This window comes from Salvelinus alpinus, chromosome 11 (genome assembly GCF_045679555.1).
Source record: "Salvelinus alpinus chromosome 11, SLU_Salpinus.1, whole genome shotgun sequence".
Lineage (NCBI taxonomy): Eukaryota > Metazoa > Chordata > Actinopteri > Salmoniformes > Salmonidae > Salvelinus > Salvelinus alpinus.
Window position 1 is genome coordinate 45,127,036 of NC_092096.1, and position 27,385 is coordinate 45,154,420.

The window sequence follows — 27,385 nt, forward strand, 5'->3', positions numbered from 1 at the left end:
GGCGTAGGCTCTTAGCTCACATCACTTAAAATGATTAACACACTCCTAAACTTGCCTGAGAGGAAGCACTATGTGTCCCCCAGGGAAACGTTTGCCGAGGGAAAAGGCATTGTCTCCTCTATTACGCTTTCAAGTACTTCCTGGGGAAAGCCTGGGCCATACTGTGACCCCCTTTCACCACACATTTGATCGTCGCATCGGATTTCCACGACCACTCTTTGCCATTGGACAGCTTTGTTTAAAATCCAATGTTTATTCAGTGCAAGCTCCACGAGACCTTTGGCCCGCCTGAAAATGATTAGCCCATATTGGGTTGTACAACCGATTGGATCAAGTGTGAGATCTACACTGCATTAAAGCTGATCGATAGGACTGGTTGCCTGGCGAATCAAACTAAATTCTTCTGCTGCTCTATGTTTGCTACATACTTCAGTCTGTGGCGGCCATTATTGAAGCCGTTTGTGGCGACATTAAAATGAGGGGTGTTGTACAAAACAAAGTCATCAGCGATTGGATAATCTCTAACCAATCCGAGTATCAAAGCCAATGATACATTTTCAAAACGCTGCTTGACCCACGTGTGTTCTGGTTCTGGCCCAACCCATCGGTTTGTGGAACCAATCAGAACCGTTAGAATATGTTGGCGTTCTAAAAATTGTCTGGGAGGTACTCGGATCCAGACTCATTGCAGAGAAGAAACTAACGTCCTTGGGCATGGCGTAGCATAGCGTTCGGCCGGAGCAAGGAGTCTGGTTAGGCAGCCAAATGAACCGGAGCCCAAAGCAGCAGAAATTACATTTCATCACTTTAAACTTTGTCCCAAATTCAGCTCACTACTTCAGTATCTTCAAGATGATGAAAGAGGATTGCACTCTAAAGACACTGTCAATCAAAATACAATGCCATTCAAAGCGCTTTCAAATCTGGGAATTAATAAGAAACAGATGGTTGAAAAGTTGCGGTTAGATGACCTTTGCAAGTCTGTGTCTGTTTATAAAAAGAGTCCCGTTATTCCTTTTTCCCGACCCATAAGATGTCAAAATAAAGCCACAACCAAACAAAACTGTGTTTGAGTGAAAAGCTGGGGATGACGTATCGCTGCAGAATGCTGTGGTAGCCATGCTGGTTAAGTGTGCCTTGAATTTTAAATAAATTACTGACAGTGTCACCAGCAAAGCACCCCCACACCTCCTCCTCCAAGCTTCACGGTGGGAACCACACATGCAGATTGCAAATTTGGACTCGTCAGACCAAAGGACATGAACTTATCCTCTGCAGCAGATTTAACTCTGGGTCTTCAATTTCTGTGGTGGTCCTCATGAGAGCCAGTTTCATCATAGTGCTTGATGGTTTTTGCGACTGCACTTGAAGAAACTTTCAAAGTTCTTGAAATGTTCTGGATTGACTGACAATCATGTCTGAAAGTAATGATGGACTGTCTTTTCTCTTTGCTTATTTCAGCTGTTCTTGCCATAATATTTACTTGGTCTTTTACCAAATAGGGCTATCTTCTGTATACCAACCCTACCTTGTCACAACACAACTGATTGGCTCAAACGCATTAAGAAGGACAGAAATTCCAAAGTAATTTTTAACAAGGCACACCTGTTAATTGAAATGCATTCCAGGAAACTACCTCATGAAGCTGGTTGAGAGAATGCCAAAAGTGTGCAAAGCTGTCATCAAGGCAAAGGGTGGCTATTTTGAAGAATTTATTTTTATTTGATTAACACTTTCTTGGTTACTACTTGATTCCATATGTGTTATTTAAAAGTTTTGATGTCTTCACTACTATTTTACAATGTAGAAAATAGTAAAAATAAATACAAACCCTGGAATGAGTCGATGTGTCCAAACTTTTGACTGGTACTGAATGTGTTTGGTCAACAACTCAAATAATTAACTGTAAAAGTTGTTTCTAAAGCTTGAAATTACATCACGTTTTGCCTCTGGTATCATGTGACCTTGTTAAACCACTCTTTCTCCAGGCACTAGGGGTTAATGAGTTACATTTTCTATTACCATGAAGGAAATGAGTGAGAGAGAGCAAGAGAGACAAATCACATATGCATGGTGTGACCCAGAACTGTTATTTGTATTTATTTAACCTTTACCTATCCAGGAAGCTCACTGAGATGAAAGAGATTCTAAGGGAGACCTGTTCCAACCAATACAGCAGCAGGGGGAACAATGTGCCAGTCAAATATGAGACGTAACGACTTACAGACGTAGACACACCATAAAATACAAAAGTGGAGCAAAGTAGCCTATACTAAAGAATAGAATACAATAATAGAATGCACAATATTTGCATTCTACACTACTGATTTTTTTGTTTTTTGAATTTTTTAAATAATTGTATTGCTTTCTTTATATAACAGGATTGGGCAGATGGTGTTTGGATAACAGGATTCTTACATCACATTTTTGTAGGCCCTACAACTGGGGTGTAATCATTTGTCCAAACATTAGCATTTTGCAACGAAAGAGAGAGTTTCTATTGGACAAATTCAGCTAGGTCCCGCCCAGTTTAATTTGCTTACATTTAAGAAACATTTTGCATCAGAATTGAGGTAATGATTTCAGTTCTTCATAATCTACAAGCACAGGTAAAATTGACACAAATGATTGGGAGGAGGCGGGGGTCATGTCCCCCCCCCCAATATTCAGAACAGGTGGTTTTGTCCCCCACAATCATTTCAGATATGATATGAACATGCCATAAACAATGGCAAAATGTGTAGAATTGCAGAACATTTGTTTTAAAAGAGTAGCATGAGATGAGCAATAAAACACCACATTTTTCTCTGAGCATCATCAAAAAAAATGTGTTGAAATGCAGGAAGTTAGCCGTTTTCCTAAAACAATCTGTTTTACCCCAGAAATATTATTATTGTTAGTTTTTGGGGGGTTTGGGGGACCCCTGGAGGTAGGTGCCCCATGGCACCAAATGTTGGCTAGAATAATATTTTGGCTGCTCCATCGAGTTTATACAGTCGGGAGACAGACTCCTGAGTCGGGATCAACATTCAACGGCACAAGTGTAAGTCTGACCATGGTACTGTATGTTCACACTCAATTATTATTATACAGTATATATATTTTTTTAAATTTGGACTGGGCATAAGGTAGGGGAACTCAAACTATAATCAAACTCAGTCTTCATATTTTGCGTCTTCTTAAAGCTGCAATTTGTAACTTTTTGGACGACCTGACCAAATTCACATAATGTTAGTTATAGATCTGTCATTCTTTTTGAAAGCAAGTCTAAGAAGATGTAGGTCTGTTCTATATATGTGTTTTTCTATGCTTTTTCTATGCTTTTCTATGCTTCCGTTCGTTTGTTTTTTTGTGTCATTTACTTTCCAGTTTTGTACACCAGCTTCAAACAGCTGAAAATACAATATTTTTGGGAATGAAAAATATATTACACAGCGGTTTAGATGGTACAATGATTATCTACACTATATTTGCTTGTTTTGACACATACACTGAAATTTGGTGAACTATTAGAGCAACCAGGAAATTATAATACAACTCAGTCTTAATGATGATGGAGACATCCTTCCACTTACAGTTTTCAAAATACCTCTCCATATACCCCTCAAGAGATAAGGCATGTCAACTGTGTAGAATTACAGGAAATGCGTTTCAAATGTTGTTTAGAAAAAAAAAAACATCCATCTACTGTTCTTTGGACTCGTCCCACCAATATCTAGGCTACACCACAATTTCGCCCTTGTTGTCCTCAAGCATTGTTTTAGGCCTAATTGTCGCCACATTGCTTGCGTTTGAAGGCTGTATGTAGCCGACGCACCGCAGGCTATTAACCTGGACAAACTATATAAAAATGCATAGCCAACCGGTATGCCAAGTTCGACTCCTTCCACACCTGCAAACAGTTGCCGCCACAATATTCTCAAACTGCATCCTACCTGAGTGGTTGATGGTGGAAAGTTCACAAGAAAGTGCAGTGAAACTCCTCCCTTCGCTCGCGGAGAGTCGTGGTTGCTGCCTGTGCGAACGTAGTTCAGTAGGCTACAGAGGGCTGCAGTAAATACTGTGCCGCTCAAGAGGCGGGGTTTGACCTCGCAGCTCTGAAAACATCACTAATCCAGTATTTCAGGTGCCGAAGTCGATCATTGCTCACTACATCTGCGCATCAACAACTGCAAGAAACAGACTACTCTAAAAACCGGAATAGCCCACAGCAAGTGAATGGGACGGATGGTGTCAAAAACTGGAATTATACAGGAAGAAAGAGTCCGTAACAACCGTAACAGCAAAGTTGTAACACGTGCTTTTAGTTATGTGGTTTAATTTATAACGAGCCCTCTGTATATATATATATTTTTTTTTTTTACCGCAACGACTGTTGGGACAGTATCATAGGCGTCGTCAATTTCCTCCCGAAACTCCTAGCTGTTTCAATTTCAAGAATTCAAACACATTTGGAAGAGCTGCAGATTCCCTACCTTGGGATATATTGGTATTTCTTTAAAACGGTGAGTGTTGTGTTCTTTTGGTTTAGATTGGGTTGTTTGTTATTTTCTCTCTACAATTTCCAGCATCAACGCGCATGAGGCGTAAATGTACCTGCATTACAGGTAAACCCAGTCGAAACGTATGAAATCGCTGATTAACTTCCGATTTGTTAGCCTATCATATGTGTCATTGGCATATTCATGAACGAAACAAAAACGTCAAACTATTAGTGCGGTATTAGTAGTGCTTATGACTGCATGAAATAAAAAGTAGCCTTCATGTTATTTATATATATATCCTAAAAATTGTGGAAGGGCCTGGCTTGACATCATATTTCCTCATTGTTCTTGCGACATTGTATCAACACACGAACGAAGACTAGTCTGTCACTTAGTCGTTTGACACTGACAGCAATTCATAAAAGTTTACTTATTGAAAGGCTCCCAAACCCATTTCCCATAGGCTATGCCATATGTTTGTGCCTGGTCAATCATGTTATATTGTTAACAATCTCCTACTAATAGGCCAAAACACTTGTGTAATTGCAACCTATTGAATTTGGCAGGTTACGTTGTCCATGCAGCCGTGGCCTTGTGTTATTCTCACATACACCTGAAAGATGCAGTGAAATGTGTTGTTTTTACAGGGTCAGCCATAGTATTATCGGCCCCTGGAGCAAATTAGGGTTAAGTGCCTTGCTCAAGCGCACATCGACAGATAGTTTTTTATTTTTTCCGACCTTGTCAACTCGGGTCGGCTACTCGAACCAGAGACCTTTTTGTTACTGGTCCAACGCTCTTCTAGACTACCTGCAGCCCCAAAAATGTCCAATGCAGCAGTTTTTTAATCTCCAATATCCAATTATTTCTGTGTAACAATTACTATGATTGTTTTCAATTGAAATGGTCAAAAATATATAAAAAATAGCTTTTTTAGGAAATAGCAATTTCTCAAGCAAGAATTTTGGGAGGTCTGTCACTGCTCAATAGTCCCTCTGAGGGGAAAATGGAAAATTAGCAGAAATTGACAGAGCGGTTTGGAACTCTTTCTTATTGGTCTTAACTCATTTGATTTCACCAGGCAGACCAAAACTCCATCCCACCAAAACAGGCAGACATTTGAGTCTGTCTTTTCAAACAGCTCTTACACTAAAAGGGCATTATCATTTTCAAAATGTCACAGTATTATTCCAACCTCGGTGTGGAAATATACTCACTGAACAGTTTTAGGTACACCCCCCCGTTAATAAAAATGTATCGCTTCTACAGAGCGTGAGTCACATGGACGTGGCTTGCTATATAAAGCAGGCAGACAGGCATCCAGTTATGTTCGGTTGAACGTTAGCATGGGCAAAATGAGTGACCTGAGCGTGGTTTGATCGTTGGTGTCAGGCACACCGGGTCTAGGATCTCAAAAACAGCTACCTTCTTGGGCTTTTCATGAACAACAGTGTCTAGGGTTTCCAGAGAATGGTGCGACAAACAAAAAACATCCAGTCAGCGGCTGTCCTGTGGGGGAAAACAGCTTGTTGATGAGAAAGGTCGAAGGAGAATAGCTTGCACAATTCTTGCCAACAGGCGGGCCACAAACAGACAAATATTGCCGCAGAACAGCATATCTGAACGCACAACTCGTCGATCCTTGTCACGGATGGGCTATTGCAGCAGATGCCCACACCGGGTTCCACTCCTATCAGCTAAAAACAAGAAGAAGCAGTTCCCGTGGGTACGCGATCTCCAACACTGGACTGTTGAGCAGTGGAAAAACATTGCCTAGTCCGACGAATCCCGGTTCCTGTTGCGTCATGCTGATGGCAGATTCAGGATTTGGCGTAAACAGCATGAGTCCATGGACCAATTCTGCCTGGTGTCAACAGTACAGGCTGGTGGCGGTGGTGTACCGCCTTCCAATCTGCAGCAATTGCGTGATGCCATCGCATCAGCATGGACCAACAACCCTGTGGAACGTTTCTGTCTTGTAGAATCCATGCCCCAAATAATTCAGGCTGTTCTGGAGATAAAGGGGGTCCGACCCGGTACTAGATGGGTGTTCCTAATAAACTGGCCTGCGAGTGTATATGAAACACAGGACAATCACTTTTTTGACTGTGCCTAATTATCATGGAGAGCTACATTCTAGTCCTCTGTTCCATTTCATTACACATACGTCATTTGACGAAGGCATCTTCTGTAGAGGGCTAGTTTTGTTAAGAACCGCAACGCTCGGCTGAACATTAACACACTCATTGCTTGCGGTACCGTTTTGGAAGCATAAGGACCTTTCATATCAGCGAGAAATACTTTTCTAAAGTTTAATTGATACACAGCCTTTTATAGGGTTAGTGTTAGTTTCCCACATGGCCATGTCTCTATGTTACAGCCATAGCCGTGGGAAGTAGGGGTGCTGAGGATGCTGCAGCACCCCCTGATAAATCACAATTTAAACAAATGAATTAATACAAAAATAAAATTCCCCACCAAATGAGTGCACTAGGCCTTTATTACTCCTTTATGAGTGGAGCAAAGAACTCATCAGCAGAGCAGGGAGAAATGTATTTCTAGAACCGTATGTCACAATTGAGAATTGATTCACGTTTAGATGGAGTATTTTATTTGGCTGTTTTGGCTGCCAGAGCCAGTCTACCTCTAAAAAATAAAAAGTCCTTGGACTTTAAGGAGTAACGGTAGGCTCCTTAATACATCTTGGGCTAAACTACACTTATGCATTTCTATTCCTTTCCATTCATGAACATATCTTTTCTATAATAAACAGAAATATAAACACAACATCTAAAGTGTTGGTATGTTTCATGAGCTGAAATAAAAGATCCCAGAAGTGTTCCATATGCACAAAAAGCATATTTCTTTAACATTTTGTACAGAAATGTGTTTACATCCCTGTTAGTGAGCATTTATCTTCTGCCAATATAATCCATCCACCTGACAGGTGTGGCATATCAAGAAGCTGATTAAACAGCATGATTTTTAATCCTTGTTTTACCATGTAAGTTGACTGGGAACACATTCTTATTTACAATAACAACCTGGGGAATAGTTACAGGGGAGAGGAAGGGGGATGAATGAGCCAATTGGAAGCTGGAGATGATTAGATGGCAATGATGGTTTTAGGGCCAGATTTGTAATTTAGCCAGGACAACGGTGTTAACACCCCTACTCTTACGATAAGTGCCATGGGATCTTCAGTGACCACAGAGTCAGGTCACCCGTTTAACGTCCCATCCGAAAGACGGCATCCTACACAGGGCATTGTCCTTAATCACTGCACTGAGGCATTGGGATATGGCCCTCCAATACCACTTCCGGCAGCATCTGGTCACCCATCCGGGAACCAACAAGGACCAACTCTGCTTACCTTCAGAGGCAAGCCAGCAGTGGGATGCAGGGTGGTATGCTTCTGGCACAGGTGCACCTTCTGCTGGGGACCAAAGGACCTCCACATTTGGCTTCTTCACCTGCGGGACCATCTGAGACCAGCCACCTGGACAGCTGATGAAACTGAGGAGTATTTCTGTCTCTAATAAAGCACTTTTGTGGGGAAAAACATAATATGATTGGCTGGGCCTGGCTCCCCAGTTGGTGGGGCCTATGCCCTCACAGGCCCACCCAAGTCTGCACTGATTTCTTTATATGAACTGTAACTCAGGAAAATTGTTGAAATTGTTGCGTTTTTTAAATATTTTTGTTCATCATATTTGTCATGATGACCAACACTAGTTTCTAAACACTGCCAATAACAAATTTCTGTACATGATTCACTTTTACAGAACATTCAGCAAACATCTGAGTGATAAGCAGACAACCAATTAGTATTTTTACCACATAAATACTGTATTTTTGTATGACCAGTGAGTACAGTTTGTACTCAACTCCCCAGTGAGTTTCACTGATATGAGGCGAGTCTACGACACCTTATTTCCCCCCAAAAGCCTTGCTAGCAAAAAGAATACCTCATCCTGTCCTCAAACATCAGGCACTCTTTTTATATTCCTCACAATCAAAGGCACAGAGCTCATTAAAACCCTGAGTTGTGGATAAGGTATTACAAACTGAATGAAAAATTCTCATCAGAAACAAATGGTTTATTGTAGACTATATGATATTGTAGGCTACTTTTATATACATTATGTGAGTTTCTTTGAATTATTTAGAGGTGAGAGAGTGGTGTTCACTTAGAATAAAGCTCATTATGAACGTGTTACGAATATAGCCTACTTATTCATCTATTTTGGGACAACAATGAGCCTCGACGGTGACAGGGTTATATTTTCCCATTTGACAAAGCTCCAAATTCAGTTGAATTGATATGAATGATAATTTATGTTTTAGAACAAACTTCTTTCCATCACAATTAATGTTGGAAAAAATACTTAATTCAGAAATTATTCTCTATTTTACACAAACCGTATGCACTCAGTATAACAACTCAACATTTTGATTATCTTTTTGTGACATTCGCTTTATTGTACACCGCTCGATAATGCTATGCTGTTTTTAGCCCATGGAGAATTTATCATGCCAAAATTTTTGTGGGATATTTTCATTAGAACCAGAAAAGGTAGCTTCGAGAAGATAATAGAATGCTGAAGAACCAGATTGTTTCTGTAGCAGCATGGCCCATGTTACACAATGTGTTTACTCAAGAAAATGAATGGGATATTTAAGGGAGGAGTTGTTGCAGAGGTTCACTGTTGTCTATGGAAGTTTGTTGGTGGGATGTTTTTGTGCTTCACTGGGATAGTCAAATCAAGTGCCATTCGGAAAAGAAAAAGTGCTATCTCATTGCAGTGCAGTTCACCAGTCAGTTCTCACAATCAGCACTATTTATGAGGTTTGATTTTATGGTACCTGGCAGTATTGTAGTACGTGTCTGGTCTCGAGACCACATTGAGTGTGGCCTTATCTCTGTGTCGGTACATTTGTACTCGGTCTTGGACAGTGAGGACTAGTAATTTCTTCCCGAGACCAGCTGAGTAAAATAACTCAGAATTATCAGCATCCATTCAGTCAGCGCATAAAACCGCTTCACCAGGCCAAATGTATACGCTCCTTTTTTTAAACATTATCTTAACAGCCTTTATATCTATTGTAGACATGTTTGCATAGTAGAGAACCTATAGGCCTTCAGTGTGTGACAGGTTCCTGATTTCTGAAAGGACAGCAACCGTAATACCAGCGCACTCATGTAGGAGAGTGAAAATGTAAATAACCTCTAGGAATTAAAAAATTAAACATAGGCGGGCCGTTTGGAAACTTTTTGGCAAAATTAGAGTATGCCCCACTGCATAGGGCCGGTGGAAAGGCGGCAGTCTCACACAGCATGATGTTAACGGATAAGCAGTCCATAAACTTGGTCATAATAAGCCAGTAGGTCACAATCATAAGAATACAAAAACACAAACATTAAGCATTTCCAAATCGATTCGGGATGCACTGTTTCAATGACTCAATATTCTGGACAAAAATGGACGAATGTAGCTAAGGCTGGGAATGTCAATGCAATCAAACTAGCAACGGCAATGACCACAAGTCACTCATAACGTGGCTAATAGGCTAGCATATCTATTTATGTAGTAAGCTAAAAACACAAAGCCTAACGTTCATGAGCAAGGAGGATGTCATGCCATTGGAGGAGTGGGTGAGTGACTGACTTTCCTCTCATTGTTTTTCAGTGGTTTTACACAGCTAGAGATGCAGGTATCGTTTGGTTAGCTAGCAAGAACTTGAACGACTTACTGTTGACTAACCCCATTCCGTACAAATCTGCGCAACCGCGGCATTCAAACGAGGCTGCAATGAAAACTAATGGGATTGTAGCGTCTGTTGGCATCAAAATCTGAGGTGTGAACTACGTTTCTATTCAAGTGTTGGTAATGGCCCAATTTTAGTATTGGAGAAAAGTTGAAAAAACAGACCCCTCTGACGCTGTACGTTTAAATTGTGACATGTCATGATGTAGCGTACAGCACGCATAATGCAACTCATTCTGTGAAGGACAGCCTTTCCACCAGGTGTAGCGCTTCTCTCGCAGATACAAAACAAGAAAAGGACAGAATAAGGGGGGATATCTAGTCAATTGTACAACTGAATGCGTTCATTTTTTGCGTCATCACTGCAAGCCATCATGACTCTCAAAAGCCGCGACAACCGCTGTTTACTTCTGAAAACTTTAGCGCCACCCTAAAACACGATTCAATTCGTCACTAACCTTCAAATAGGTATGTAATGACACATTATATAAACTCTTTACAGTGTTAATTTACATTTTAGAGGTGATAGATTGGACCGATTGGGTGGAAAAAAGCTGTTTCCCCACACGGCTTATTTCCCCCTTTCCCTATCACGCAGTAGGTTTAGCTTCCTCACCTGCCATTTTTAAAAAGACCAGTAGCTCATTGCCTTCTTCAATCATGCATAGACGGGCAGCATGAAGGTCTTGTCAATGATTTTACTGGAAAGGGGAGAAATTGTGCTTTACAATGGTATTCATATTACAGTTGACCTGGAAGTATGACATTTTTTGGGCCCTAAAATAAGGTCAATTGTACATTACAGCGTGATGTACAAAAGTGTGTTAGCTAACTATATACAGTTAGAATATCTCTTGTTTGTAAATTCACTCTGGCGATCTACTCCGATTTCAGAGCACTCTCGTCTGAGTGTGTTTGAGTGCACAACACCTGCTGAATATGACCGGTGTCAGTAAATGTAGGCCAAAAAGTTTTTATAGTTGGTCAAGCATGCTCTAGAAAACATGTATGTTCTGCTATGGTGAGTAAAATGGTCAGTGAGGTGCTCTCTCATTTGTGTCTGGAAGTAACGTAAACTCACTCACTTTTTGTACATCGCCATGGTCTGTACAATTGACCTTATTTTAGCGCCCCAAAAACGTAATACTTCCAGATCAACTGTAATGTCAATACCATTGTAAAGCACAATTTCTCCCCTTTCTAACAGAATCAATTGCATGACCCCCACGCTGCCCGTTTCGGCATGATTCAAGAAGGCAATGAGCCTCGTCGGGTCTTTTAAAAAATGGTGGGTGGGGAAGCAAAACTAATGCGTGATAGTGAGAAGGAGAGATGTTGTGTGAAAATTGCTTGTTTTCCACTCGATCTGTCTAACTTATCACCTTATCGCCTCTAAAATGTAAATAAAACACTATAAATAGTTTATATAATGTGTCATTATATACCTATTTGAAGGATTGTGTCGAATTTGGATCACTTTAGCACCGCCCTAAAAACCTGATCTTCAGAAGTGAACAGCGGCTTTGAGAATGATGATCGCTTGCAGTGATGACGCAAAAATTACCAAGGTATCCCCCCTTACTCCCTCCACTGTCCATTTCTTGTTTTTAAACGATGAGAGAAGTGCTACACCTGGAGGAGAGAGATTGTAAGACAGAAACAGTTGCTTTATGCGTGCTGTGCGTTACGGCATGACATGTCACGATGTAACGGAGGGTCCGTTTTTTTCCAACTTTTCTCCAATACTATAGAGCCATTACCATGTCGATCAACGCTTGAATAAAAACGTTGTTCACACCCCAGATTTTGAAGTCAACACAGTCGCTACAGTCCCATTAGTTTTCTTTGCAGCATTGTTTGAATGATGCGGTTGCGCACATTTGTACGGAATGGGGTGAGTTTACGTTAGCTAATTAGCAAGCTAGACAACTTTAGCCAGTTTGCTTGGTTGGGACAAGCATGCATTGGCAGGCAAGCTGCAGAAAGACAAGGAGGCTACAATTCCCTATAGTTTAAGTGCAATTTTGATGGACAACTAGCTGAAAAAGTTTGAGAGGGTATATCTAATGTGCCTTTGTTAGATTTTAGATCATCTTGCTCTGGCTGGCATTAGTAGTTGATCTTGTTGTTGGTGTGCATAACTGAGGGAGAGAGAGCCTACCTTTTTGATGGTTGTTTGATCAATAGACTAATGTTCCCAAATGTAAGAGGACTCCTGTAGTGTTTACATATTTGCAGAAATCCATTCAGGTGTATTTTGTGGCCTTTGACGACTGCGTTCTAATGACCTAAAGTCGCGCTATTGCAACTGCCTGTAAACACACACTCCAGTTCAAAGTGAATGATGGCTGGCCCGTGTGGCAAATGGCTTGTTTGTATAAAGGTCCACTGTAGCTCTGATTTGGCTATAGTATACTGGTCTGTGTAGACTCCGGTCCAGGACAAAACGGATGTTTATACACTGCTCAAAAAAATAAAGGGAACACTAAAATAACACATCCTAGATCTGAATGAATGAAATATTCTTATGAAATACTTTTTTCTTTACATAGTTGAATGTGCTGACAACAAAATCACACAAAAATGATCAATGGAAATCAAATTTATCAACCCATGGAGGTCTGGATTTGGAGTCACACTCAAAATTAAAGTGGAAAACCACACTACAGGCTGATCCAAAATGAGGCTCAGTAGTGTGTGCGGCCTCCACGTGCCTGTATGACCTCCCTACAACGCCTGGGCATGCTCCTGATGAGGTGGCGGATGGTCTCCTGAGGGATCTCCTCCCAGACCTTGACTAAAGCATCCGCCAACTCCTGGACAGTCTGTGGTGCAACGTGGCTTTGGTGGATGGAGCGAGACATGATGTCCCAGATGTGCTCAATTGGATTCAGGTCTGGGGAACGGGCGGTCCATAGCATCAATGCCTTCCTCTTGCAGGAACTGCTGACACACTCCAGCCACATGAGGTCTAGCATTGTCTTGCATTAGGAGGAACCCAGGGCCAACCGCACCAGCATATGGTCTCACAAGGGGTCTGAGGATCTCATCTCGGTACCTAATGGCAGTCAGGCTACCTCTGGCGAGCACATGGAGGGCTGTGCGGACCCCCAAAGAAATTCCACCCCACACCATGACTGACCCACCGCCAAACCGGTCATGCTGGAGGATGTTGCAGGCAGCAGAAGGTTCTCCACGGCGTCTCCAGACTCTGTCACGTCTGTCACATGCTCAGTGTGAACCTGCTTTCATCTGTGAAGAGCACAGGGCGCCAGTGGCGAATTTGCCAATCTTGGTGTTCTCTGGCAAATGCCAATCGTCCTGCACGGTGTTGGGCTGTAAGCACAACCCCCACCTGTGGACGTCGGGCCCTCATACCACCCACATGGAGTCTGTTTCTGACCGTTTGAGCAGACACATGCACATTTGTGGCCTGCTGGAGGTCATTTTGCAGGGCTCTGGCAGTGCTCCTCCTGATCCTCCTTGCACAAAGGCGGAGGTAGCGGTCCTGCTGCTGGGTTGTTGCCCTCCTACGGCCTCCTCCACGTCTCCTGATGTACTGGCCTGTCTCCTGGTAGCGCCTCCATGCTCTGGACACTACGCTGACAGACACAGCAAACCTTTTTGCCACAGCTCGCATTGATGTGCCATCCTGGATGAACTGCACTACCTGAGCCACTTGTGTGGGTTGTAGACTCTGTCTCATGCTACCACTAGAGTGAGAGCACCGCCAGCATTCAAAAGTGACCAAAACATCAGCCAGGAAGCATAGGAACTGAGAAGTGGTCTGTGGTCACCACCTGCAGAATCACTCCTTTTTTGGGGGTGTCTTGCTAATTGCCTATAATTTCCACCTTTTGTCTATTCTATTTGCACAACAGCATGTGAAATTTATTGTCAATCAGTGTTGCTTCCTAAGTGGACAGTTTGATTTCACAGAAGTGTGATTGACTTGGAGTTACATTGTGTTGTTTAAGTGTTCCCTTTATTTTTTTGAGCAGTGTATATCGACGGAATTAATCGAACAAAAGGACCATTTGTGATGATTATGGGACATATTGGAGTGCCAACAAAATAATTTCGTCAAAGGTAAGGCATGAATTATATTTTTATTTCTGCGTTTTGTGTCGTGCCTGCAGTGTTGAAATATGCTACTCTCTTTGTTTACTGTTGTGCTATCATCAGATAATAGCAGCTTATGCTTTCGCCGAAAAGCCTTTTTGAAATCTGACATGTTGGCTGGATTCACAACGAGTGTAGCTTTAATTTGGTATCTTACATGTGTGATTTAATGAAAGTTAGATTTTTATATCATTTTATTTGAATATGGCGCTCTGTATTTGGCAAAACCAGTCCCCATGCTTGTCTCAGAGCTGCGTGAAACGGTGCTAAAATGTTGTAGGCTTTTGCTTCAAATCCTATTGCTTCTAACTTCAATATGCTCTTTAAATAAATAAGACCTGCAACCACTTTTAACAGCACATTACTCAACACTAGTGAGACTCATGTCGCCTACAGTATATCGAAAAATATGACGTGACTCTCCGCCAATAATTACGTAGAGGATTGGAGGATATTTCTACAATTCAGTGATATTTATTCCCATAGTAATTCGTTATGGATCCATAACTAAATAAACATCGGCAATTTGAAAGTATTTTTATCATTATTTTATTAATGAAATCATAAAGATGCCATTATTAGTTACATTGTTTTAGTTTGAACGTGCAGACTGGTATTAAGAACAGAACACTAGGAACGTTTCCCTAGTCAGCGCCATTATTAGTGCAATGCCCCTTAAATATTTTGGAGATTTAGTTTTTCAAATAATGTAAAATTATTGAGGAAAAAGTCCATTCTTGAACATGGGGTGAGACATTGTTACTAATTTGTAAATGAAGCCAGTTTGTTATTTAGAATGATTTATTTCTGTTTTTAGAGGGAGAAAAACAAAAAACCTACACTTATCTCATGGGTCTCCCAGTTGAGGCCGGCATGGGTATTGTACCAGCCTCTGTATCAACACAGCTATGCAGTGTCTTAGACCGCTGCACAATTTGACCTGTTGGGAGTGGCCTACAGTACTACAGTAAGAGTAAAATAATAAAAATCTTAGTGTAACAACAGGTTTAGTAAGTAATACTGAAGTCGTGCACAATTATCAGTTTCTATTTAGGTTTATGTCGCCCATTCATTGTCAGTCAGAGACATAGTAGGACCCAAAAGCGTAATCAGTGCTCTAACTCCCCCTTGCGCTGGTCTGGAGCAATGAAGTGGTGATGCAGGGTAATGTATTAAACCACAAATGACCTCTAAGTCCCGTGGCATAAGCTTGCAACTTTTAAAGGAGGAACCACTGTATATGAACAGATTTGAATAAGATTTCATGTTGCTAAAATAATGTCAGTTCCACTTTAAATGCAACAATGTTTCAATACATGTGTTATTTTCAAAGATGTCTAACAGCAAGCGCGCTGCAATAGAGAACACATTTCCACTCACCAGAGGATGATCATTTGAAACTTAATTTCTTGTTGAAAGTTATTCTTGAAAAGGGAGAGGCTAACAAATTAGCAACAACATCCTCTTTGATAACACCTGCTGCAAACTAGCCGACAAAAAAAGCTAGCTAGACCGTGGGAAAAATACTGCTCTGTATTGCGCCGGGACCTGTTGGCCTTCACGAAAGTAGAAGTTTCCATATGGTTTTGTAAACCGGTCCCACTCATTAAGTCAAAGTGTGATTGGTTGATTCCACTGTCACTCGAAAATTTTGCCCAAATACAATTGAATGGCAATGCCTTTTATCTAGCTTCTGATGTCCTAGCCAATGTCTGATTTTTAGCTAGCTAGATGTATCTCCCTAGAGACCAGCAGTGTTAACCCTTTCCTTTCCAACAAACGGAAGAGATTTAATTATTATAATCATTATTTTATAAATCCCTTCTCTGAAGGCCCATTGTTCCCCACTTTGGTTAGTAATACTTTGTAGAGTGGCTTTATTTTCCCCCAGAATGCATTTTCCCACTATTCTGAATGTCTAAAGTATCCATATGTTGTCCAGTATGTCTGTGTTCATATTTCAGAACATTTCGAGCTCTTATGGTGGTGACTTGATCAAATTTACAATCGTGGTCTTGAATTGGACTCGCATTTTTCTGGTCTTGATTTGGTCTCGGCCCCCCCCCCCCCATCCGGTCTTGGTCTTGAACACAACACCGGTACCTGGCATTGATTATAACTTGTGCCCCATTTGTTGGCCTATGTAGCAACTGCATCGTCCATTCATTAAAGCCACAGTCTGGAGGTGGTAGGCTACATCAGTGGACCACTAACCAAACTGTAGACAATGGAGAAAATGCATCCAATCACATTTTCACTGTAGTGTTCAAAGAATCGCATTCCCTGCAAGCAACATTCATTTTTAAAACATGTTTTGAAGCTATATATAATTTTCTTACAAATTACAGAAATTAAAGGGCTAAGCCAGAGTGCACCAAAACCCTCTCATACACACCACCCGCTTGCAGAATTTCAATTAGCTGCTGGAACTGAATAAACTCATTAATCTGTTTTAAAATAAAGGGAGGGTGGGGGGAGTTGTTGGCCATCGCTCTGACATTTATTGGCAAGTCGTGGGAAGCAGCGAAACATTTAGGAAGTAGTCTGAACAGTCTAAGGGAGGCCGTTATATTTCAATCAGAGCCTTTAAAAAATAAATACAGGATTTGTTTTTGGGAACATTTACTTCTGTTCTCTCCCTATTCCACTCTCGCTGTGACCGAAGGGAGCTGTTTGTTGAGTGGCTCAGCGAGGTGTGGGTGACCTGTTCAGTTTCACAGGGTTCAAGCAGTGTCCACGTGCTGGAATGTTTCAGCAGGAAGTTCACACAGGAAACTTCTGCTTGCTTTGGAAAATACAAATGTTTGGGTTGCGTACACATATTTGAAGGTTTTATCGCAGGTGCAGCAAAATGCTTGTGTTTCTAGCTCTAACAATGCAGCAATGCCTTTATCTAGCTTCAAAAGAATTGAAGAAATTAAGAAACATCCTAACGAGAAATGTCAGAGTTATCTATATCTAAGTAAATTGTGTGTGTGGACAGTATATTAATAGAAAAGGTGTGTACAGCTGTAGTTTTATAAGGTTAACCTTGACTAGAATACAGAATGTGCCTTAGGAAAGTATTCAGACCCCTTGACTTTCTCCAAATGTTACGTTACAGCCTTATTTAAATTGATTAAATAAATTACAATTCTCAGCAATCTACACACAATACCCCATAATGACGAAGCGAAAAAACAGGATTTTACCAAATGTAAATAAGGTATTTCTGTTTTCTATTTTTAATACATGTATTCAGACCCTTTGCTATGAGACTCGAAATTGAACTCCGGTGAAGCCTGTTTCCATTGATCATCCTTGATGTTTCTACAACTTGATTGGAGTTCACCTGTGGTAAATTCAATTGATTGGACATGATTTGGAAAGGCACACACCTGTCTATGAAAGGTCCCACATTTGCCAGTGCATGTCACAGCAAAGACCAAAGAATTGTCCATTGAGCTCCGAGACAGGATTGTATTGAGGCACAGATCTGGGGAAGGGTACCAAAACATTTATGCAGCATTGAAGGTCCCAAAGTACACAGTGCCCTCCATCATTCTTAAATGGAAGAAGTTTGGAACCACCAAGACTCTTCCTAGAGCTGGCTGCCTGCTAAACTGAATAATCGGGGGAGAAGGGTCTCCCCAGTAAAAGGCACATGACAGCCCACTTGGAGTTTGCCAAAAGACACCTAAACTCTCAATCCATGAGAAACAAGATTCTCTGATCTGATGCAACCAAGATATAACTCTTTGGCCTGAATGCCAAGCATCACGTCTGGAGGTAATCTGGCACCATCCTTACGGTGGTGCATGGTGGTGGCAGCATCGTGCTGTGGAGATGTTTTTCAGCGGCAGGGACTGGAACACTAGTCAGGATTGAGGTAAAGATGAATGGAGCAAAGTACAGAGAGATTCTTGATGAAAACCTGTTCCAGAGAGCTCAGGACCTCAGACTGGGGTGAAGGTTCACCTTCCAACAGGACAACAACCCTAAGCACAGAGCCAAGACAATGCAAGAGTGGCTTCGGGACAAGTCTCTGAATGTCCTTGAGTTGCCCAGCCAGAGTCTGGATTTGAACCTGATCGAACGTCTCTGGAGAGACCTGAAAATAGCTGTGCAACAATGCTCCCCAACCAACCTGACAGAGCTTGAGATGATCTGCAGAGAATAATGGGAGAAACTCCCCAAATATAGGTGTGCCAAGCTTGTAGCGTCATACCCAAGAAGACTCAAGGCTTTAGTCGCTGCCAAAGGTGCTTCAACAAAATAGTGAGTAAATGGTGTGAATACTTTATAAAAAAAAATACATTTTAATATTATAAATTAGCAAACATTTCTAAACCTGTTTTTGATTTGTCATAATGGGCTATTGTGTGTAGATTGAGGGGGGATAAACAATTTTAGAAAAAGGCTTAAACGTAACAAAATGTGCAAAAAGCCAAGGGGTCTGAATACTTTCCGAAGGCACTGTAAACCGTGTTCTATGACTATGTACATAGGGCAGCAGTCTCTAAGGTTCAGGGCAGGGTACTGGGCGGAGGCCTGCTAGTGGTGACTATTTAACAGTCTGATGGCCTGGAAATAGAAGCATTTTTTTTTTGTCTCCCAACTTTGATGCACCTGTACATCTCCACCTTCTAGATGGTAGCGGGGTGAACAGGCTGTGGCTCGGGTGACTGAGGTCCTTGATGATGATCTTGGCCTTCCTGTGACACCGGGTCCTGTGGATGTCCTTGAGGGCAGGTAGTATGCCCCCAGTGACGTGTTGGGCTGACCTCACAACCCTGCGGTTGTGGACTGCAATTGCCGTAACAGGCAGTGAAACAGCCCAACAGGATGGTCTCAATGGTGCGTTTGTAGAAGTCCGTGAGGGTCTTAGGGGCCAAGCCAAATTTCATCAGCCTCCTGAGTTTGTAGAGGTGCTGCTGCACCTTCTTCACCACACTGTCTGTGTGAATGGACTGTTTCAGGTTGTCAGTGATGTGCATGCTGAGGAACTTGAAGCGATTCACCCTCTCTACTGCGGCCCGTCGATATGGGGGGAGGGGGGGGGGGGGGCGTGCTCTCTGCGGTCTCCAGAAGCTCTTTCATTTTGTTGAAGTTGAGTGAGCGACTTTCCTGGCACCACTCCACCAGGGCTCTCACCTCCTCCCTGTAGCCTGTCTCGCCGGTAATCGGGCCTACCACTTTTGCTCCAGTCTGCAGGGAATTCTCCAGTTTTTGTTTCTTTCTGTTATTTCAGGATTTTCATCAGAGGGGTCTTGTTTCATTTCCCCACAGCTGAGCCCAGTTTCCTCATAGTCAGCTTGCATTTTTACATGGTCAAAAAGGTTTGAGGATTTTATGTTTCAAGTTGTACTGCCAAGGCCTCTGCAGCAACATCTAGGGATTGTGACATACACAAGTGTTTTCGATTGAAACCAATTGAAGCAAAAATGTGTGTAGGAAGCAAAGTGAGGCAGGTTCTGACCGAGTGTGGGGGACGATATCAATAAACATTGGTTTTCTCTTCACTTTCGCACTTCACTGCTTTTGCCTAACGGCAGCTTTAAATTAAGTAGTCAGTGAAGTATTGAGCGCACATTGGAATTGATCAATACCAAGGTTTGGGTCAATTCCATTTCAGTTCAGAAAGTACACCAAATTCCAAATTTCCCTCATTGAAAAACATGGAATTTGTGTACTTCCTGAATTGACTGGAATTCAAATGGAATTGACCCCAACCCTAGCCAACACAGAGAAGGCTGGCTTAACTCTCTGGTGTCTGCCCCACATGAGAGAATTGTTGAAATCCAGGGGCCTCATTTTCCCGCAAAGGTTGATATTTATAAACGTTGAACTTGACGGGAAAGTGTGCGTATCTCCACGCAAATCCCAAACCATGCGTGCGCACAACTTCAAGAAGGTTGGTCAACTGTATTGCAATCAAATAGGCTTATTGATTGTTTTGGGGAAATGGGAGATGTTTGCTGCACAGGAAATATAATAATGGTAGTCTAATAAAAACGTTCAAACGTAGGCCTAATGATAAAACGGAGGCATTTTGAACAACAATTTGCATTGATTTTGCATAGACGTGTGGACTGTAGCATTTACTTTGAAAATAGTTAGAAAGGACAATCAATCTTGCAGAATGCGTGGCCAGTGTTTGGCACCCGCTAGGTGGCATGTATTTTTAGTTTGAAGAAGTCACTGCAACATTCTGCCCAGACCTCTACAGAAATGTGATCAAATTTTCCATTGGGCTTTCTTTTACGAACTGTCACGATCCAGTTTCAACATCTCCAAGTCATACAGAAAATGAGGGTGTTTTTGTTACCATAAAAGGTGAATAGACAGCCTGGTAGGGCTGTAGCGCTCAAATATAATATGGCTCTGATTTTTATCGATGAGAATATGTGTAAATGTTGACAGTTTGATTACTATTTGATTTGGATTTGATTTGAAATGTACACATGGTTGATAAATGAGACCCCAGTACATGAGGGTGGAAGGGACATGACATTTCCAGTTGGTCAAGGATGTTTCCTCTGTTGATTTAATGGATGGCTAACTGTATGTCAATCTACTGAGTTCATAACTTGCTGTAGGTTTGCAGAACATGGCTTTGAAAGCAGTTAACCACAGTTTGATTGTTTCTGGCAAGAACATATAGGCCCCAATAGTACCAACCAAGAATATTTTGTTTTTTGTACCCCCTTTTTTCTCCCCAATTGCGTGGTATCCAATTGGTAGTTAGTCTTGTCCCATCACTGAAACCCCCGTACGAACTCAGGAGATGAGAAGGTCGAGAGCCATGTGTCCTCCGAAAAACAACCCAGCCAAGCCGCACTGCCTCTTGACACAATGCCCGCTTAACCTGGAAGCCAGCCGCACAAATGTGTCGGAGGAAACGCTGTTCAACTGGCTACCGTGTCAGCGTGCATTGCGCCCGGCCCGCCACAGGAGTCGCTAGTGCGCGATGGGACAAGAACATCCCTGCCGGCCAAACCCTCTCTAACCCGGACGACGCTGGGCCAATTTTGCACGCCCCATGGGTCTCCCGGTCGCGGCCGGCTGTGACAGAGCCTGGATTCAAACCAGGATCTCTATTGGCACCTCTAGCACTGTGATGCAGTGCCTTAGACCACTGTCACCACTCAGGAGGCACATTTTGTAGCTTTAATACAGTATATCTATATCCTAACGTAAGTTTTTCAGTATGCAGTTTTCCACATATTAAGTCAGGGAACTAATAAAATAAAATCCTTGTCATCCTTCAACGTCGTTGTCTGCTTTTTCCTTGCCAAGTTGCAGTCAATTTGTGAACAAACAGAACACTCGAGTAGAACCTCGGAGAGCATAAGCAAAGGAAGGCAAACTTCTGAACCTTCGAAGTGTCAGTAAACGACAACGTAATCTGTTTCCTTGGTGGGTATTTGTTTTGTGTAGTGTTGATTTGAGAAGTTAACGTTCCCTTTATTCCCCAAGTCTGTGTGAAAACGACTTATGATTGTTCAGTTTATTACCAACTGTAGGTTCTAGAGGAAAAGTGCGGTCTTTAGACATTATATAAAGGAATGTGTTCTTGGCAGTTAGTTCATCAGATACCTCACTTGTGCCCTGTTATATCTTCGTGCATGAGTAAGTAAAGTGACAATGGATGGACATGTTTTTTTTCGTTATTTCCAAAACATGCTCTGTCTGGTTCTCATCTATTTTGGGTCAGGCGGGGTGTCATGGCAAACAGTCTCCGGCGGTGTCTCAGGGAGATTTAGGATATTTCCATTTCACACATGCATATAATGTGTGAAACAGGAAGATTTTTGGGGGGCGTCATAGCAAACAGTGGAAGAGTTTATAAAAGTATAAAACATTTTTTTTATAGCAGCTGTCTTAGGTTATTGTAAGTGTGACTTCTGAACATGTTGAGTTGACCACAGTTGGAATTTGGAACAGATTGGTCTAATTAATTTAATAACACACAGGTGAAAGTGCTGGGAAAAACAACTTGTTTTTAAATTAGTCATGGAATATTACGAATGTTAAGTTGCTGTATTTACATTTTTGGCAGTCATCCAAGTTATGCTGCCATAAACAGCTCTTAGCTAAAATGTCAAGAAAAAAGTATATATACTTTACTTTTCATTAAGATTGACACCCATCGATTTAGCCTACTGCAGAAATTTTAAAGTGCAATGAGCCACACCATTTCTTTCCTTTATCGTCTCATATGCCAGAATCTCAAGATGAGCAACATCTTCAGAGAGAATATGCTCTACATTTTAAAGACCATTGTTAATACCTGATTTGAGGACAAAAAGCAGCAACTAGCCTGAACGCATTGGGCATTCTATCATCCCAGGGAACTAGTTTCACCACTGAATGTGTTCTCCTATTGGGAAAGCCATCCATCAGTGTTGAGTCGGAGTCGGCGAGTTGTGGGGAGGGACACGCTTTAGCCGTCACAAAGGTGTGTAATGCGCCAGCTAGGTGGGATGATGTATTGATCTGCATTGAGCAAAGGCACACTGCACCACTGTCTAACATCAAGGATTCAGTATAGAAGTATGGAAATGCCTTGGAGTTTCATATTGGAGGCAACAAGTGGGAAAGTCAGTTATTGAAGTTGTTACACAGGTATTAGGGCAACTTGATGTAAAATTAAAACAAACTGAGCTTTGCCTTTTTGTGTTTCTGTAAAATTAAGTACATGATGACACGTTTTCTGCCAGTGGCTGCTTCTTGAACAGTCACGTTTTGTTATTATTTATCTGACATATGTTAAAGGAATGTTACAAGTCTCCTAATGAAAGGCTCTTGACATTGCCATATAAAATACATCAGTTAAACCTCTCTGAGGCCATTCATCAACACATCTCTAATAGATCAATTACATCACCAGATGACTTAAATTCCCCACACTGTAGACCAGGTCACGTTTGCGGTGTTCATGTCTAACGGACAGCCTTACCCTGTCAAATGCTGATGCAGAACAGACGCTCTAGCTGATTGCTCAAAGGTGCTAGCCTTAGCATTTTTGCTATGACGACAAGATTTTTTTGTTTGCGCTTGGAATTCGCAAGACACTAAGCAAGACTCTCTCTTTACAAAGGACGTCTCATAACTCCGTAATGTGCTTTGGTCGATTCCAAAAATCCAGACCAGTGAAATGACTCGGGTAACCCCTCACTTGGCTATGAATCAACATAATGCTTAGGATATTACTGTTGACCAAATAATGATTTTAGAGGAATATTGTGTAGCAGAATCACAGAAAATGACTGACCGTACACAAAAATGCTTCAGTCTGTGTCTGTAATTTTCGGTTTATCTTCACAGCTCCAGTCAGGGATGCAAATTACAGTTGTTGTTGACCAAGGATATGCAAAACAAATCCAATAGAGATGTGTTGCATAGGCCCCTTGAAAGGCCTGCCATCTCAGTTGAATGTGCTTTTCATTGAGATCAGATGTTTGTTGGTGGATTTTGCATGTCTGCACTTTCTGTTTGACCCAAGGATAAGTGATCAAGCCACACTGCTTTATAAACAAGTCTTGCCATCATTAACAAAGACCCATTTAAAGCTGCAATATAACTTTTTGGGCGACCTGACCAAGTTATAGATTTGTCATTGAAAGCAAGTCTAAGAAGCAGTAGATCTGTTCTATGTGCGGTATTTCTATGCTTCCTGTTCTTAAGTTTTGTTTTTGCCTCTTACTTTCGGTTTTGTACACCAGCTGAAAATATGTCACAGCAATTTAGATGGTACAATGATTCTTTCCACACTATACATTGCATGTTTTGTCACAAACTGAAATTCACAGGGTATTAATAAGGATCTACCCCTCTTTTTAAATTTTTTGCCTAAAATTACATACCCAAATCTAACTGTCTGTAGCTCAGGACCTGAAGCAAGGATATGCATATTCTTGATACCATTTGAAAGGAAACACTTTGAAGTTTGTGGAAATGTGAAATGAATGTAGTAGAATATAACACATTAGAGCTCATAAAAGATAATACAATGAATAAACATGCATTATTTTGCATTTGAAAAAATGTTTATACCATCTTTGAAATGCAACAGAGGTCCTAATGTATTATTCCAGCCCAGGCACAATTTAGATTTTGGCCACTAGATGGCAAGTGTATGTGCAATGTTTTAGACTGATCCAATGAACCATTGCATTTCTGTTCAAAATGTTGTATCAAGACTGCCTAATTGGTTTATTAATACATCTTCAAGTTCATAACTGTGCACTCCTCAAAAAATAGCATGGTATTCTTTCACTGTCAGAGCTATTCTAAATTGGACAGTGCAGTTAGATTTTACAAGAATTTAAGCTTTCTGTCAATATCAGATATGTCTATGTCCTGGGACATTTTCTTGTTACTTACAACATGCTAATCGCATTAGCCTACGTTAGCTCAACCGTCCCGCCGGGGACCCACCGATCCTGTAGAGGTTTTAACCAATGTATAACACTTGTATTTTCATGAATGTTTATTATTACTATTTTTGTAATTTGAATTTTGCGCTCTGCAATTTCACCGGATGTTGTCGAGGTGGGATGCTAGTGTTCCAATGAGCCCAAAGAAGTTAATAATGGTGTTGGAGTCGTGCTTGGCCATGCAGTTGTGGGTGAACAGGGAGTACAGGAGGGGACTAAGCACGCACCCCTGAGGGGCCCCCATGTTGAGGATCAGTGTGGCAGATGTGTTGTTGCCTACCCTTACCACCTGGGGGAGGCCCGTCAGGAAGTCCAGGATCCAGTTGCAGAGGGACGTGTTTAATCACAGGGTCCTTAGCTTGGTGATGAGCTTTGTGGGCAGTATGGTGTTGAACGCTAAACTGTAGCCAATGAACGGCATTCTCACATAGATGTTCCTTTTGTCCAGGAGGGAAAGGGCAGCGTGGAGTGCAATTGAGATTGCGTCATCTGTGGCTCTGTTGGGGCAATATGCAATTTGGAGTGGGTCTAGGGTTTCCGGGATGATGGTGTTGTGAGCCATGACCAGCCTTTCAAAGCACTCCATGGCTACTGACATGAGTGCTACGGGGCAGTAGTCATTTAGGCAGGTTACCTGGCGTTCTTGGGCACAGGGACTATGGTGGTCTTCTTGAAACATGTAGGTATTACAGACCCGGCCAGGGAGAAGCTGAAAGTGAAGACACTTGCCAGTCGGTCCGTGCATGCTCTCGGCACACGTCCTGGTAATCCGTCTGGCCCTGAGGCCGTGTGATTTGTTACCTCGTTCGTCACCATTGATAATCATTATTGCGTTATTGTTGCCAGATTCATTGAATTATAGCGTCGTTGAGGCCATTGACTCCTCTCAAGGCTTTTGTTTGTGTAGCGGCAGTCATTACATTCCCATTGGTTTGAAAAAGATACCAATTAACATATCACATTGACTGTAGGTCACACAGGATTATACCCCCGTGGTCAGGGCAGGTGACGGCATTCTTAGAGGACATGACAATGCAGAGTATGAGCAGCAGACATTGTTTTGACCTGTACTGGCTGAATACCAGCACACCAGGGAGACAGAGATGGTGTTTCTTTCCATACTGACACACAGCATACCTAACCTGCTGGTATAGAGAAGCTATGACAGGAGGAATGATAGCGTGACCGCACAGGTAAAACTGCAGAACATGTTGTCAATAGCCACTGTGCTTTTAAAATAAACTATAATATTAAAATCAGACAAATGGATGCTGGTTCTATTAACAAGGGTAGCATAGAGACCTTGGACTATTATGTTGTTGAGACATAAGTTGGTCCTGTCTGGCACTAGCATGACAGACAGCAACCAATGTAGCCTGCGCATTTCTAACACAATGGCCCATTTTTCTTTCTGTCAAGGCCCCAACTCTGGCCCATTTTTTCCCCCCTTCTTTCAAACCCTCATGATTGGTTAAATGATGATAATTCTCTCCATAAAACCCCTAAAGATGGACCAGCCCACCTGTGATTCGCCAGAACTGCCCTATGGCCAGTCCGTTTCTGACTGCATGCCTTAACACACAGTATCTACCAGTCACAGTAGATTACTAATGCTGTGGATCTATTTGTTGATTGTTAAGCTATGAATGGCACTTCACTGTTCTACATGGGTGCTTGTGAGCTGCGGAATACAGGATTTGCATCATCGTGTACTCAGAGGTGCCTAACTTAAAACAGAAGTATGAATTGTATGACAGTGGAAACTGCTGCTCAGTGTCATTGTATAGCTTCTAGATCATTTCCTGTGATTATCCCACTTGTCTGATAACTTCCCCTAACCACATTTTTAGCTATATGGGTAACACTAATGAATAGAATACACATTCGTATAGAATCCTTTGTGTTCCTCAGCTAACATTTACAAGTTTCAAACACAGATAAGAACAACAAAACACCACATGTTTTAGGAAGCTTGTTGGTTGACTGTGGTCTGCTGGTTCCCCAGTGGGATGTGTCACCCTAATAACCTTGGTACTGAATTGCCCGGCTCCTTTAGCACAAATACAGTATATGTACATGCATTGTACTTAAACAACCCTTAACCAGCATTTCCAAAGCGAGCAGATGACACCGGCAGCATTCTGGGAAACAGCTCTGTTGTCTCTGTCGTGGCTGCCTTACGGGTCGGTTATTGCATTTGAAGTTCAGTGTGCCGGTAGGCCCTTGAGCATGTGGGCTGCACTGCTTCCAGGATCAACTGAGTCTCAAATGGTTTACGACACGTGTCCCAGTTATGTTTTGAGAGGCTATGGTGAGCAGCAGGTCAGGCTGGGCAGGATAATTCCTTGTCTGCCATGTTAGCCTAATGCTAAGTCCGCTCCACACACACGTTGGCATGGCTATGAGAGGCACTATGTGACCTAATGTTGAAGACTGGCCATTGACCAGGCGTTGAACTTGAAGGAAGGCATGCTGCAACTAACTTATTTGCACTACATTGTTTACTGGACAGATGATATTACCGTATAACTTGGCATCGCTCCCATTATTGTTTAACCTTCAACTCGGTAGCTGGGGCACGACTATTCAA

General features: G+C 41.9%; 1 protein-coding gene across 2 annotated transcripts in view; it reads left to right on the forward strand.

Moving 5' to 3' along the window:
• Positions 1 to 4,102: 4,102 nt before the first annotated feature.
• Positions 4,103 to 27,385, forward strand: part of LOC139534245 (inactive ubiquitin carboxyl-terminal hydrolase 53-like) — a 61,321-nt gene continuing 38,038 nt past the window's right edge. Inside the window, exon 1 of one of the 2 annotated variants that reach the window (XM_071333212.1) lies at positions 4,103 to 4,505. The gene's annotated coding sequence lies outside the window, so the exon portion shown is untranslated. The remainder of the gene's footprint in view (positions 4,506 to 27,385) is intronic. The other variant, XM_071333210.1, reaches the window with a different exon arrangement.